The sequence below is a fragment of the Mixophyes fleayi genome, chromosome 5 (genome assembly GCF_038048845.1).
Source record: "Mixophyes fleayi isolate aMixFle1 chromosome 5, aMixFle1.hap1, whole genome shotgun sequence".
NCBI classification, from domain to species: domain Eukaryota; kingdom Metazoa; phylum Chordata; class Amphibia; order Anura; family Limnodynastidae; genus Mixophyes; species Mixophyes fleayi.
Window position 1 is genome coordinate 158,266,862 of NC_134406.1, and position 15,244 is coordinate 158,282,105.

Consider the following 15,244-nt stretch of genomic DNA (forward strand, 5'->3'; position numbering starts at 1 on the left):
CTGTGTTTGATACAGAATCTCTTTGCATTGCCAATAAACCACTTGAATCTAAATAAAACTGTCAGCAGGCCATATGTAGACAGATACAATGGTTTCAAGATGATACTGAAAAATAACTAGCTTACAATAAGATTTTTTTGGGGAGAGAAAGCTGACAGGTAGCTGGTGCGAATCTGCATGGAAACTTCTACAGATACACTTATTTTATCCATCAAAGACACTAATGGTTATCCCTTGCTTGATTCCTTTTAATATCAGGTATTTTGGACTTTGCTGCAGGAGACACGCAGGTTGCAGTCCTCAAAGAGAGTAAACAGCAAAGCAATTAGATGAATGGGTGAGTCAGACAATCTGTGTAAAACCGGGTAAAACCGTGCTGGCAGGAAAGCTACCAAAGGGAGAACTTAGTCAGGCAGTCAAAGTCAGTTACAGGAACAGATCATCAAAACCAGAAGGAAGAACCAGAAGCAAGTCAGGATACAGCCAAGGTCATACACAGGAGCAACAGGATACAATAGGACACAGGAAGCGCAAAGTAAAGGGACCCAATACTCTGGCACCCTAATGATGCCAGAGCCGAGTAAAAACAGAGGGAGGAAGGAACTTAATTACCGGTGATGGGAATCACTGCCGCCGAGACCAGAAATAGTGTGCGCAAAGCCATCCAGCGGGTGGCTGGAGGATGCGCATCTGGTTGCTGCAGAAGCAAAAGCACAGGGACGGTGCCTGACAAAAAATAACCTTTTCACCCAGGTGTTATATGTGTTACAACAGTCTCCAAGCAGTACCCCAAAGTAGATAATTTCAAATTTTAATATCTTGGTTAGCTCTTTCAGTGTTGCAGACACCCTGTAAAGATGGCAGGCGGCCAGTTCCTTATTTTTCAATATTTAACCTCATAACTTGTGCAGTCAATTCATATTTAACTTAGAAAATCTCCAATACAACATATGTCTTAGACAGAGCCTGCTATAGGAGCCTTGGATATATTAAATCCATAATTGTAGGATCTCAATAAGCGGTTCCATAGCATAACTTGTGGGATTCTGGTCTTGCGCTTGCCCACCAGGGGCCTGAGCCATTAAGGAGAGCAAGGCAAAAAGAGGAGCAAATGTCCTCCCTTTATTATTTTGCACATAGGGAAAATACTGGCAGTTTTTTTCAAGTAGCACACAAATACTTGATAGCTTTATTTTTACATTGAAATTTAAAGTTGACCTCAGACATGTCCTATCCTAACTAAAAATCTGTCCTCCTTCCAATGCAAAATGGTTTTGCCCAGGTGAAAACTTACTGCTTTATTATGTTTTACTCTTCTTAATGACTCAGGCCCCAAGAGAGCAAATGCATATGTGTGCATAAAGACTTGAGCGCATCTGACACTTGCAACTATTTATGGTGAAAAGGCTACGAAAGGCAGATAGAAACATGGAGGTGGGGGTGGGTAGTCTGACTTAGGCAGAGTATGGGAAAGGTGTGTATACGAAAATGTGGTTCATTCAGACCAGCAATTTTGTGTATCTATGCCTATAACGAGGCGCATCTTTTGAACCTGCTACAGGGCAGTTGTAAATACACAATGGTTATCTGTCTAATCTAAATCTAAACATTGTGTAATCACTTTTGATTGTTTGATTGTGAAATCACCTCCACAGCTGAACTAACTTCCTTTATTGATCATGGCAATTTTACATGATTAAGCAAATGCTTTGTGGTAGTATTAGGAATAGTCTCAAATAATTTCACTTCCTGGAAACCAGAGGTAGCTATTGTTTTTGAACTTGCCCTTAACATTGCCCTCATAAAAGATGACCTGTACTATCTCTGAGGAATCCATCTTGGATCCTGTTTTCTGTTTGGGTCTATAAAAACACTCCCTGATTGAAACTTTGTCTGAGTATTCTGCCTGCTATACTCCTGCTACCTGCTCTTGTACCTTGTGAGATATTGATAAACCACCTTTGTACTGACATGGGCATATGTCAAACAATGTGCTTGTGTAACAATCTAGGCCAAGATCTTATTACCCTCATTGCTTACTGACCTTGGCTTATGACTGTCTGCCATTGAACAAACACACCAGTATCATGACCGGGAGTTTGTGTGGTCTGAAAGTGGTTCTGTTAATGTATGTATATGGCCTTAATTTTGTTTATACTGATTATTGCAGGAGTGTCTTTCTAGAAAAACAATGGTGCACATTATTTATGCATAGTAATTTTGTTTGGGTAGGCTTATGCATTTCTGTATTCTTACTCTACAGCTATTGACACTTTTAAATTTTGTACTTTAAAAACATATATCTATCTTGTAAATATTGTGGCAAGAGCCCGCTACTGCAGAAGCACACGCAAACAACTTCTTTCTTTTTATGGTGCTTTATTGTCAGGATGGTAAATGTTTGACACCGTATACTTGCACAGCAATACTTGGAGACCCTAAACGCTAGCTATAAATAGTCCAACTCTCTCTCAGGATCAGCCAGCTTACCCAGCGTTGATCTCCCTGCACAAATGATATAAACAAGCTTTTATACCTGATACTCCTCCCCCAGCCTTAGCTTGATGGACAGGTGACACACCCACCTTCTCTTTAAAAGGAAACGCCCATCACTGCCTCTGTAATTCTGACAGACACACATCCTGTCTGTTTGCTGAGAGGAAGGATTTCAAGTCATGTAAGTTAAACCAAACTTAAACCATTGCTTTGCATACATAGGTCTTTAATCTACTTCCCTGCTTTCTTTGCATATTGCCAGCTAAATGCCTCTTTTTGTTGCAATATGTAATTCTCTTTTTCCACCCCACAACATTTTTGTGATTTCTAAAATCAACATGCCTGGATTACTCCCAGCAGTAAGTTGATAAAGTCTCAGATTTATTTTTGTGATTTCTTTCTCACTTCAAATTGGGTTGTCACATAACATTTGTAATGGTGACTATATAGAGGAACTGGTGTAAGAAATATAAGAAATCTTACAATTGCCAAATAAACATATTTAATAAATATATTCCAAACTGTACTTTAAGGTTACTTTTAGAACAACCAACAATATAATCATTGGACAAAATCAACTACAGTAATGTAGTGTTCCATGAGAATAAGGCTTACATAGCAAGGAGTGAATCAGGGTTCATATAAAAGAGTGTGGTGTTATAACATAGTTCGGTACACCGTAAAAACACAGTTTTCGTGTAGCAAAAAGTTAATTGGTAATTGAGAATAGTGTTTATTCACAATTGAGTGTAACTGACACCATGCACCTACTTTCTTTATGGGTTGGCTTTAGTTTAAATACGCCTTCCATAAACATAACACATTTGCTTATAATGCAGAGCTGGACAGCCTTCACACAATGGAATGCTGAAGGACTTATTCTCTGCCCTTCGACACTAGAGTTTAGACTCTCTGGGAATCATGAAATTAAACTACTTATACAGTATGTTTCAGACCTCAGTAAATCCTCACATTAATAAAACATTTTAATAAATAATTGACAACATTGGTTTGAGATATTTTTGGCAATGTCTGGAAAGCAGCCTTAAAAGCTCCCTATAATATCTCAATTCAAGCTAGAAATACATTTATGCAAACCTTGATCCTACATAGAGAATATATGTGCCCTGTTCTATAGAAGCATTTTTGACATTGGTAATTGTCCTAGGTGTGATAAATATGAGCGTTCATCAATACATCTTATTTGAGGTTATAATCATATAAAACTTCTTTCATCAACATTATTACATATATTAATTCCCTGGTCTCCACTGCTAATGAGCTAAATTCTCTTGATTGTTAACTGGTTTTTCTCAACCTGGAGATACTAACCGTCTTCAATACACCATTGGTAATCCTTACACTCTACACCTTGCTCTATTTTACACTCATAAATGTATAATGTTTAGATGGATATCTTCTGAAAAGATGTGTAATGGAATACTTGATTCCGACCTTCCCACTATTGCCGCTTTAATTTACATACAGGTACTGTGACTGGATCACTGATAAATAACTTTTGGTATGAACTTATTTAAGGAAATAGTGCAGGGCGCATATTTATATAATTGCATATTTTTTGTATTATATATATTCTGAGATAGGAAATCGTTATTTCTGAGACCAGGGTAGAAACAGTTTTTTCCTGTTTTCACCTTACTAAAGAATATGCCTTGTTTCTGATGAATATATCTGATACAATAGGCCTTTGTGGATGGAAGTCTTAGGTGTATTGGGATGTATTTTGTATGGAAGTGTCATTGTTTGGGATTTGTAGGGTTGCTAGTGGAAACCTCCAATTAGGCATATGTGGAAGGGAGTCTAGCATGTGTCTGAAATATATAAATGCACTGACTTGTACACTGAAATGTGTTATTCTGATTTTCATCTGACCTGATCACACTGGTATCTTCCACCAGAGCAAATAAACATCTTGCTTCAAGACCTGCTTGAAAACATCTTCAATATTGATGTATTCTTGTGATCTGCAGATTAGACCGAAGGTCTAATCCGTTCTCCGGCTGTCTCTGAGGTTTGGACCCAAGCGTTTACAGTACCACCACTCTGCCTGCTACCCAACAGCCCTGGTCAAAGTGATTGGCCAGGGGGAAATCCATTCACAGCAACCCGGCTCCATAGTAAGAGGTTTGGAATTACCAGCCCGGGTACACCAGCAATGAGGTACACTAGCAGCATCAGTTACCCAGAAGGAACGTGGTTCTGAGTGCCATAGAAGAAGCTCAGCATTGTAAGCCCCTCCTACTGTGGCAAGAGGGCGCATTTGGGATAACAAAAGGGAATGGTGGCAAAGTAAGCCCAGCCAGTTCCCAGCAACAACAGACAGGGTGGCATAGGCGATCCATCCTTTCACAGGTACTATAAACTATAAGTCCAATCAAATGTGGTTTAGGTGGTTCTCTGTGCACTATGTGCAAACTAGAGTATTCTTATGTTTGTTCCTACTGTCTACTTACAATAGGAAGTGTGCTGAAACTTCTTATGTAATATACATATGAAAAGAGACTACAATCCTTCAATATTTATATTCTTAAGAAAACATGTTCCCCAGAATATCCCATTCTCTTTATTTAATTTAAAATATTTACACCTTAATTGAGCTTACATCTGTGTATTTTTCAAATTTACTTAGTAACTGATAAAAATAAAAAATAAAAACTATGTATGGTGCATGAAATGGCCCATCTCATACACCCATAATCACAGGCCTGTTCACACACATGGAGAAAAAAAAGCTTTTTATTTGGTGGACTGAATAAAATTGGCCATAGCACAGAATATTTCCTTTTGCTCAATGTCAACACATTGGCAACAATCTCTCTCTAGTGTGTCACACAAGTAAGATAGATAAGACAAAAGGACCACATGCAATTGTGCTTTAGATAACATAATTTACAAATTGTAAATATTTATATAGTATTTGAGTAGATGGAATCATATAGTGTAAACAATCTATTCATAGTTTACTTTTATAGGATTAAACAAGGCTTTTCATATATGAGAGCGTTTAAATATTGTAATTTGTTAGATTTCATTTTTTCATCACTCCAATATGTATAAATTCTAAAACCTATTAGCATTGTGCCTAGGAAAACAATTTTCTTTGATCTTTAAAAGCAATTTACTTTAGTGAAAAGAATCCAATATACAGTGTCCAAGAGAAAATCAATTAGGATAGATTATTTCTTCTAGACATTGTAAATCTAAATTCTGTATTTGCAACTGAATAGAAATACATGGAAAGATTTGCTAAATCATAGTAAAGTAACAATGGTTTGGTCTTTGAAAAAAGTACTGGATGCAAAAAAACAGGATGGTAGCATTTACAGTGTAATAAAAAAAACACATAAAAACACTTGTGAAATAGCAGCCCAAACACATTCATTTTTTAAATATCAACATAGAAGAATCTGAAGGACACTTAAAGAACAACATTGTTTGTTTAAAGCAATAAGAAAATATGACCCAAAAATTGTCCTTCAGAGAGAAAAGATAAATATAAAAAATACTTAAGGTTGCAGCTTCAGTCCACAGACACCTACTATCTAGAACACTACATAAAAAACAAAAGGGATTATTGAGCGCACACCTTATTTAACTTGTTAATAAGGGCGCTTAAAGCTTGAAATAACCTCTAAAACACATTTATTTTACAACATTCATTAATATATGGAAAAAATGGAAAAAAAATTACTTCAATATACAAGCAAGATATTAATACATTCCTACTTGTAAAAGGAAATTCTATATTAACAAAATGGTGCAGGGGTCTTATGCATTATAGTGGGGCCACAGGATGTCTAGCCCTTGCGGTGGCCATGGACATTAGGTAGGGCACACTTTTCATTTTGGGCCCGAATTGTGTTGTTTATTTAAATGCACATAAATCGAGCATACTCACATCTGAAATCAACTAGGAGCAGATCTAAAGATACATCTCTTGTCTTGCCTTCTTTCAAAACTTCGGTTGGTAAAGCAGATGTACATAGAATCTGGGAAACAAAGTAGAAGGAAACAAGGATGCCTGATAGTGTAGTATTTTAAGGAATATATTCCAATAGGTGTAAGTAAAAGGTGTACCAGATGCTTATCAATTCAAGATTCTGGGTTGTTTCTCTAAGATCATGTACGTTCACTCCAGTCTTGTATAGAAGGAAAAAGAATTACCAAAATGGTGTAGTATTTTCAGACCAAGAGTAAGTTTAATTTATTATATACCTAGCAGTATTTTTACAAATGTCTGTTTTTATCATGAGTTTAAAAATATGTTTCAAAATGACTATCTTCTGAAATAACTGTTCTTTTAAGTAATACCTCTTGTGATTACAACTAGGTTATAGGATCTCCAATAATGGATTTTATATGTTACTGCGTATGAATAGAATATACATAGGTGGCATCACAATATTAAAGGATCTAATACATCCTTTTCCCATTTCTAATATGGTGGTTATATCTGTTCGTGGTAATAAATGGGCCATGATTTCCTCAAAACAAAGGTGTCCACCACAATAAGTAAATCCAAAGCTTAAGGGCCGCTATATAAACACATACTATTTCCCCCAGGCACACACTATGGGCCTGATTAAGGAACTTAGGCAATAAACTGAGTAAGTTTTCTTACTTAAGTTTTCTGGACAAAACCATGTTGTGATGCAAGGGGTGCAAATGAGTTTAATATTTTACAAGTAAAGAAAATACTGTCTGTTTTTTTCATGTACCATGCAAATATGTGATGGCCTATTTGTACACTGAAATTTAAAGTTGTGTGCTACATAAAAAAACAGACAGTATTTAGCTTATGTGTAAAATTGAAAACTACTCTGCACTCCCTGCATTGCAACATGGTTTTGTCCAGAAAACTTAAGTAAGAAAGCTTACTCAATTTCTTGCCTGAGTTCCTTAATGTATTAGGTCCTATGTGTTTCCTGGCTAATATATTGATCTTATAAATTCAGACAACTGAAGCAGACAACTGAAGATCCTTTAATTAGACGTATACTTGCAGTCACGATCAAGCCGAACTTGCGCAATAAGTGCCGCATAGCGTGCATACGCATAATGACATTCATTATAAATAAATCCAATATTAGATCATATTCTTCTGAGGAAGTCTCAATAGACAAAACACATTGAGGTAGAGTGGCACATACTAGCAACGTCATTTGTAAATTTCTGTATCCAGTTTAGTAGAGCCTTTTTCCTGACATCTTATCCATGTGAGTGGAAATTAAGGGCTCTCTGTGGATTACAGAAAAGCGATTATGTTTTTATATATTGTGAGTATGCATTGCATTCTGTCAATAAATTGATGTTTTTCCTAAAATACTACACCATATGGGATTTTTTGTCTTTCCTATATTGGTTGATGGACTGAACCAGATGTGAGCAGTACTAACCTGGCAAGACAATATACAGATAAGCAAGATATTCAATTTCTCTGGTACGCATACATAAAGATGATTTGGTCTATATAGAACTCTTGGGGATAGATTTACTAAGAATCAAATTTGGTGACAGTTTAGCGGTCCAAACCACCTCATTTACTATAGGGTGGCTTGAGGCTTCAATTTAAAACGACTGGCGATGTTTGGCAGATTGAAAAAGCTGAACCGCCAGCTGTTTGGATGAAACTGCCATCCAAAAGCCAGGACAGGACAGTTTTAATACCTGCTTCAGAATGGCTGGATAGCTTAAGCATGCTGTTTGAACTATTTTGCCATTCAGAACATAAGATAAGCACCACTTACATTTAAATTAGGTTGCCAATCATTAGGTATTGATTAAGGGGCAAAATTAATTAAATAATAACTTATGAGGGGAAAAAAAAATTAATATATTAATGGGATAGAATTATTTAATTATTATATTATTCGGACAATATGTAATGACAAATTGGGCAATATAAATAATTATATCCACCATTAACAATCAATTAATAATATTATACATAATATAATGTTATAATAGTGTCCCTTTAAAGAAATATAAAAAAGAAAAATTCCCCTATAAGTTAATATTAAATTCATTTTGGCCCTTTATCAATAAATAATGATTTTCAATGGTGCTTTCTCTTATGTTCAGAATTGCAAAATAGATCAAACAGCATGCAGTTTGAGCAATTCGCCACTCACAACCACCTCTTTTATTTTGACTGTTTTGCGACGGCTTTGAAAACCCCAGCATAGTAAATCCTCTTGTTTGTATGTTAATCATTGTTAAAATCAGGATAGCGGTTTGTAAAGTGGTGGTTTTGAAAATGTTTATTTCTGGCCATTTTGACGGCGGTTTGGGCTTTAGTAAATTTGACGGTTTCAAAACAGCCGGAAAAATAGCTGAAAGGCGGCAGTTTGAGCAAACCGCCCATTAGTACATCTAGCCCTTGGTCTGAAAATACTGCATCATTTTGGTAATTCTTTTTCCTTAAGACTGGAGTGAACATACATTATCTAAGTGAAACAACCTAGAATCTTTTATCGAGGAGCATCCGTGAATTATATATTTGCTATGACTTTTACTTACACCGATTGGTTGTTTGGAACAAATTCCTTAAAATACTACACTATCAGGCGTTCTTGTGTCCTTCTTTGCTTCCTAGATGATGAATGTTTTGAAGTGAAACATTTATATATATATATATATATATATATATATATATATATATATATATATATATATATTTATTTATTTATATTGTAACAAAAGGAGGCATTTAGCTGGCAATATACAGAGAAAGCAGGGAAGTAAAACATTGGCACAGTTATGTACCTAGGTGGAGATTAAACCAGGTAAAAACATATGTGTAGTTTAAAATTGGTTTACTTACATGATAAAAGCTGCTTCCTCTCAGCAAACAGACAGGGTGGGTCTGATAGTCTAAACAGAGGCGGGGATGGGCGTTTGCTTTTAAAGAGAAGGTGGGTGTATCACCTGTCCATCAAGCTAGGCCTGTGGGAGGAGTATGAGGTATAAAACCCTGCTTGTTTCATTGTTCAGAGAGATCAACGCTGGGTTAGGTGGCTGATCTGGACAGAGAGCTGGACTATGTATAGTAAGCGTTGAGGGTCTCCATAATTGCTGTGCAAGTATACGGTGTCAAAACATTATTACCATCCTGACAATAAAGAACCATAAAAAGGAAGAAGTTGTACGCGTGTTCTTCTGCAGTAGCGGGCTCTTGCCGCAATATATATATATATATATATATATATATATAATACATTGACTATGTGCATAGGCCCCTTCACCTCCTCGTTCCACCTCTGAAATTGTAGGCTGTACTAACGGTGCTCGAACATGAATGGGATGTTCCTGCTTCCACTGGTGTATTGTCTGATTCTGGGCATGTGCAGCATGATTTTATGCAAAATATGGCACATATCAGCATTTACGTTCCTTAATGGTCAGGTCCTTTATGTTTATTTATTATTTTATTATTAGCCTCAATAACACAAATTTTAAGTCATTTGCAGTCAATTTTCACCACTTCACAGGTCCCAATATTATTTTCATACATCCACTATTAATGCAGCTGGTTTTAGACAGTTACCTGAGGACTTCTGTCCCGGTTACCAAATTCTATCACGACACCATTTTACTAGAAAAGCTATTCCACACCTCTAGCAAAAGGTTCGTAAAAATTTAATTATTCGGCTACAAAATGTCATTCTACCCATTGTACACTTAACCACAGATATGTGGACAAGTGCAACTGGGAAAAATAAAGATTATATGTTTGAGACAGCCCACTGGGTTGGTGATTCGCCTTCACCAGCAGTACCAGCAGCAGCATGGACCCAAGAACATGACATTTTTTAGAGTCAGGCTATTCTGTGTATAATCTGCTTCAATAAGAGGCATATTATTATTATTGTTATTGTTATTATTATTGTAGATTTATAAGGGAGGCACAGTGCTCCACAGCGCCGTACAGTAGGGAAGACAAGGACATACATAAAACAGGACATACGTTAAACAAGAACAGACAAGGCAGACAAAATAAATGGAGACAAGAAATCAAAGTGTATGGAGGACCCTGCTCATTAGAGACCTTACATTCTAAAGGAAAGAGGGCACATCTGAAACAAGAGGTGCGAGTGTGTCTCCGAGTGAAGATTGGGATAGTTGTGAGGGTGCATTAGTATGAATAGAGTTATCGAAGATAAGGTCACCTCTAAAAAAGAGATGGGTTTTCAATGAGCATCTAAAGATTTAAGATCTAAAGAAGGCGGGAGTGAAAGGTGGTTATCAGAGACGAGGCAAGGCGCAGGTCAGAGGTAATACCGCTGGAGTGCAGACACTGTTAGCTTGAGTTAAGTAAATCCCCTAATTAGACTTTTTTAAAAGCAGCAAGAGAAATTGAATGAGAAAATGAAACAAAGCAATTCCGCTAATTATGTTGGACTTGTAGATTAAGTACTTTATTCGCTTTGCCAGGATCCAAGAGTTATCAACATCTTGAAATCGGATCATTACATTTTGGCAACTTTGTTTGATCCTAGGTTTAAGAGCTATGTCTTCTCTTTATTTCCAACTGACCCAGATCTCAAGAGATGCAATCAGCCCCTGGTCAGCAAGCTGACAGCTCAAGTGGTACATGACACAATGACGTCTCTTCATTAAGATTTTTTGGAAATTGCTGCTAGGAAACAGCTTTGCCAAGACACCCAGTGGTGATGCAGATGAGTGTGCACAACATTTTGACATTTGGTCTGATCTAAAAGAATTGCCCAAAAATCATGACAGCTCTTCCATAAAATTAACTACAAATTCCAAGAGGAAGGCCATTACCGGCAATTTACATCAAAGTACATAAACTATTGTGATAGTGGATTCCAGCGGGATGAATTAGTATTGTTTGAGGATGATGTACACACTGATGGGGGTGAATATGATGACAGTGTAGATTGCAGGTGCTGAAACATAGCTGAGAGAAGGGAGATAGCTGATGCTTGTATGCTTGGTAATATTTTGGGTAGAATGGCATTTTGACAATTTTATGTTTTTCTACAGTAAACTTTCACCTTTATTAGAGAGGTGTTTTTTTCTTTAAAAAGATACAAGCATTTTATTTTCATTTTTGCTTCCCTGACTAAAAACCACTATGCACTTGAACATAAGCTTTAGCACATGAGGTAGAGGGATTAGTATAATCATGACTAGGACTGGAGAGGGACAAAAACAATGTGACTGAAGACTGAAGAGTGACAAGAACACTGCCATCTCTCCTATTTCTGGGTGAGCTATGGCACAGTACAATATAACTGAAGATTTTAAAGAACACTGCCAACCCTATTATTTCTATTTCAGCAATGACAATTAGCTATGGAGATGTCCTGTTGGTGTGTGTGCTATATACAGTGTGACTGCAGATTTAGACCAAGACTACCAGCCCTATTAATTCTATTTCAGCAATGATAATTAGCAATGACTCAATGGAGCTGTCCTGTTGGTGTGTTAGTTAGATAACACAGTACAATGTGACTGCAGATTTAGACCAAGACTACCAGCCCTTTTATTTCTATTTCAGCCTTGACAATTATCAATGGAGCAATGGAGCTGTCCTATTGGTGTGTTAGCTAGATAACACAGTACAATGTGACTGCAGATTTAGACCAAGACTACCAGCTCTATTATTTCTATAACAGCAATGACAATAGCAATGGAGATCTCCTAAATGTCACTGGAGACTTTGAAGTACACTGCTACCCCTCCTATTTCTTTTCTAGCTATGACGCTGCCCATCTGCTCTAGAGACTGCCAAGAACCGTGCTACCTCTTCTGTGTCCCTCTGCAACATGGCGCTGGATCGCCGTGGATCCAGCGATATCCGACAACGTAATGATGACGTTTTGCCTTGTTTTCAATTTCGAGGGTGCGTAAAAGTACTAAGTCGAGCCGGTACTCGGATCTGCTAAGTTTCAGTGTGTTCAGTTCTCGGGGAACCGAGCCTGAGCATCTCTAATTAAAATGTATGAACAATGAGAATGTTTTTTATTACATCTGCATACTGCCCCTTAGAGTTACAAAACATATCTCTTTTACACACAGCAGCAATGGCTGCTGTATTTCCTATTATTATTATTATTATTATCCTTTATCTATAGGGAGACACACGATTTCTGCAGTGCTGTACATAATAAAAACAGTAGCCCATACAGGGTTAAACAGTACAGAACAAAAAATGAATAACACCAATACCCCAAAAGCTCCAATCATAGCTTCAACAGTGAAGTTGGAGCAGAAGAATAGATTTAGAGATGGGGAAGACGGTCCTGCTCATAAGAGCTTACTTCCTAAAGGGAGGGCAAACAGACAACAGGCACAAAGTGGAGTCATTGTAGGGAATCTAGCGCAAGAAGAGGGGAAATGGGCAGGGAAGAGAGAGGGGATGAAAATAAGCATGGAGAGAGGGTTAGGTGGATGGCTTTGAATAAGAGGTGAGTTTTAAATGCCTGTTTCAAGGAGCCAGGGCCTGATCAACCAATAGACTGATCAGTCTGCAGCCTGGAGTGCAGGATCCTGGGGGCAGGTGCAGCACCGACTGAATTACAACCCTTCTCCTCCCTCCACAATCTTTTTTCTAACATTCGCTGTGGGGGCGGAATGGCCTGACAACAAATGCAACTGCTGTCAGCTGCCAGTTAGTACAGCCACAGTTCTAAGTCTGATCTTGCGAGATTATCACATCTTGTGAGACCAGACTAAGAACGGACCACAGACACACTGACAGGCAGCTGACAGCAGTTGTACTTGCTTGTAGGCTGCCTGTCCTGTCCCCAATCAACATGGAAAGGAAGAGAGAGGAGCAGCGCCTGATTAGTGAGAGGAAGGTAAGTGACAGGTACTGGGTTACATTAATTGACAGTGGGGGGTGATACAATTGCAGAAGGGGGCTATAAACATTGCCGAAAGTGGCTATAAAAATGTCTGAATGGGAAAACAAAAAGTCTACAGGGGGCTAGAAAATGTCAGAAAGGGTCTGTAAAAATGTGTGAAGGGGGCTATAAAAATGTCTAAAGGGGGTTATAACATTTCTGAAGGTGGCTATAGAAATGACAGAAGGGGGCTGTAATAATTTCTGAAGGGAGCTATAAACATGACAGAAGGGGACTGTAAGAATGTCTGTATGGGGCTGTAACTATTTCTGAAGGGGGCTATAAAAATGTCTGAAGGGGACTGTAACAATGTCTGAAAGGGGCTATAAAAATGACAGAAGGGGACTGTAAGAAATAGCAGAAGTGGGCAGTAAAAAATGACAGAAGATGGCTGTAAAAATGTCTGATGGGGGCTGCAGAAATTGCAGATTGGGGTTGATGAAATGGCTAAAGGGGCTTTTAAAGAATAGAGCAGTTTTGTGTGTGAGGGTGGGCATGATCTCTATATTGTTTGGTTATCACAAGGATGGTTTCTGTATTGTGTGGCGGATACATGCTTGGTCTCTGTGTTCTCAGTTGTCATTAGAATGCTAGAAAGATGGGGCTGGTAGATGTTAGTATTTGATTATAGATCTTTGACAACACAATTTCATATATTTTATTGTCTATATATGTCTGTGCAATGGGGTAGTTTTATCTGGCCATAATGGAGTGTTGTGTTTCAACTAAAGAGGTTAGTAATTCAGGGTTTGTTAACATTTTGCATTATAATATAATTTCTGCATAACAGGACCCCAACTTTCCAGAAGCCAGCTAGATGTAGACAAAGCTGCAAGTACAAGCAAGAGAGAACAACAGGTAATTCAAGTTGCAAGAACAGGTAAGGTAAGAGAATTTGAATCCTGGAGAATACACCTGAACAATTATATCTAGGAGCATTTCTATACACCTGAATATTCATGAATGAATCCCAGATATATGCCTTATATGATATGCTGAATGTCAACATATTGCTCCCTATGTGGATTAATTGGTTGTTGTGCATGTGCAACATGATATTTTGTTTGTTGCTGAATACAAATGTAAACATTGGGAGGTGGGTGTCGCTTCTGGTGTATTAGCCTAGGATGGCCGGAACCCTTAATCAGGCCCTGAAAGGAGCACACATTAGGGGACAATCGGATAGAGTGAGGGAGGTCGTTCCATTGGAGGCAGGCAGCATGGGAGCAATCATGGATTCTAATGGGAGCAATCATGGATTCTAGAGTGGGATAAGGTGATCAGAGTGGAAGAGAGGCGACTGACATTGGCCAATCTCAGAGAGCAGGATGAAGTGTGAATGGAGAGGAAGTTGGAGATATAAGGGGCAGTAGAGTGGGAGAGGGCCTTGTAGGTGAGGGTGAGGAGTTTGAAAAGGATTCTGTAGGGGAAGTGTAAGGCAAGGCAGTGAGCGGAGGCAAAAGAAGAGTGGCGTGAAAGGCAGATAAGTCTTGCAGCCACATTAAGTATCGAACAAAGGGTGGTGAGTTGGGAGTGGGGGAGGCTTGTGAGGAGAAGATTACAGTAACCATGACAGAAGATGAGGAGTGCCTGGTTTTGGTGGCATCCTGAGATAGGAATGGCTGGAGAAGGATTGTTTAGCGATGGAGAGAGCAGAGATATAGAAAGAGAGGATCAATTTAAAATGAAAGAAGATGGATAGGGAGTGTGATGTCCACCAGAGGAAATATTTAACAGCATGAATGCACTGAAGGAAGCTGGTGAATTTGGAGTGCTAAGGTGTGGAAATAGCAGGCGACAGTGGACAGAATAGGCAGGGGTGACAGCATTGGTGAGGGAGTGGTCGTAGAGGT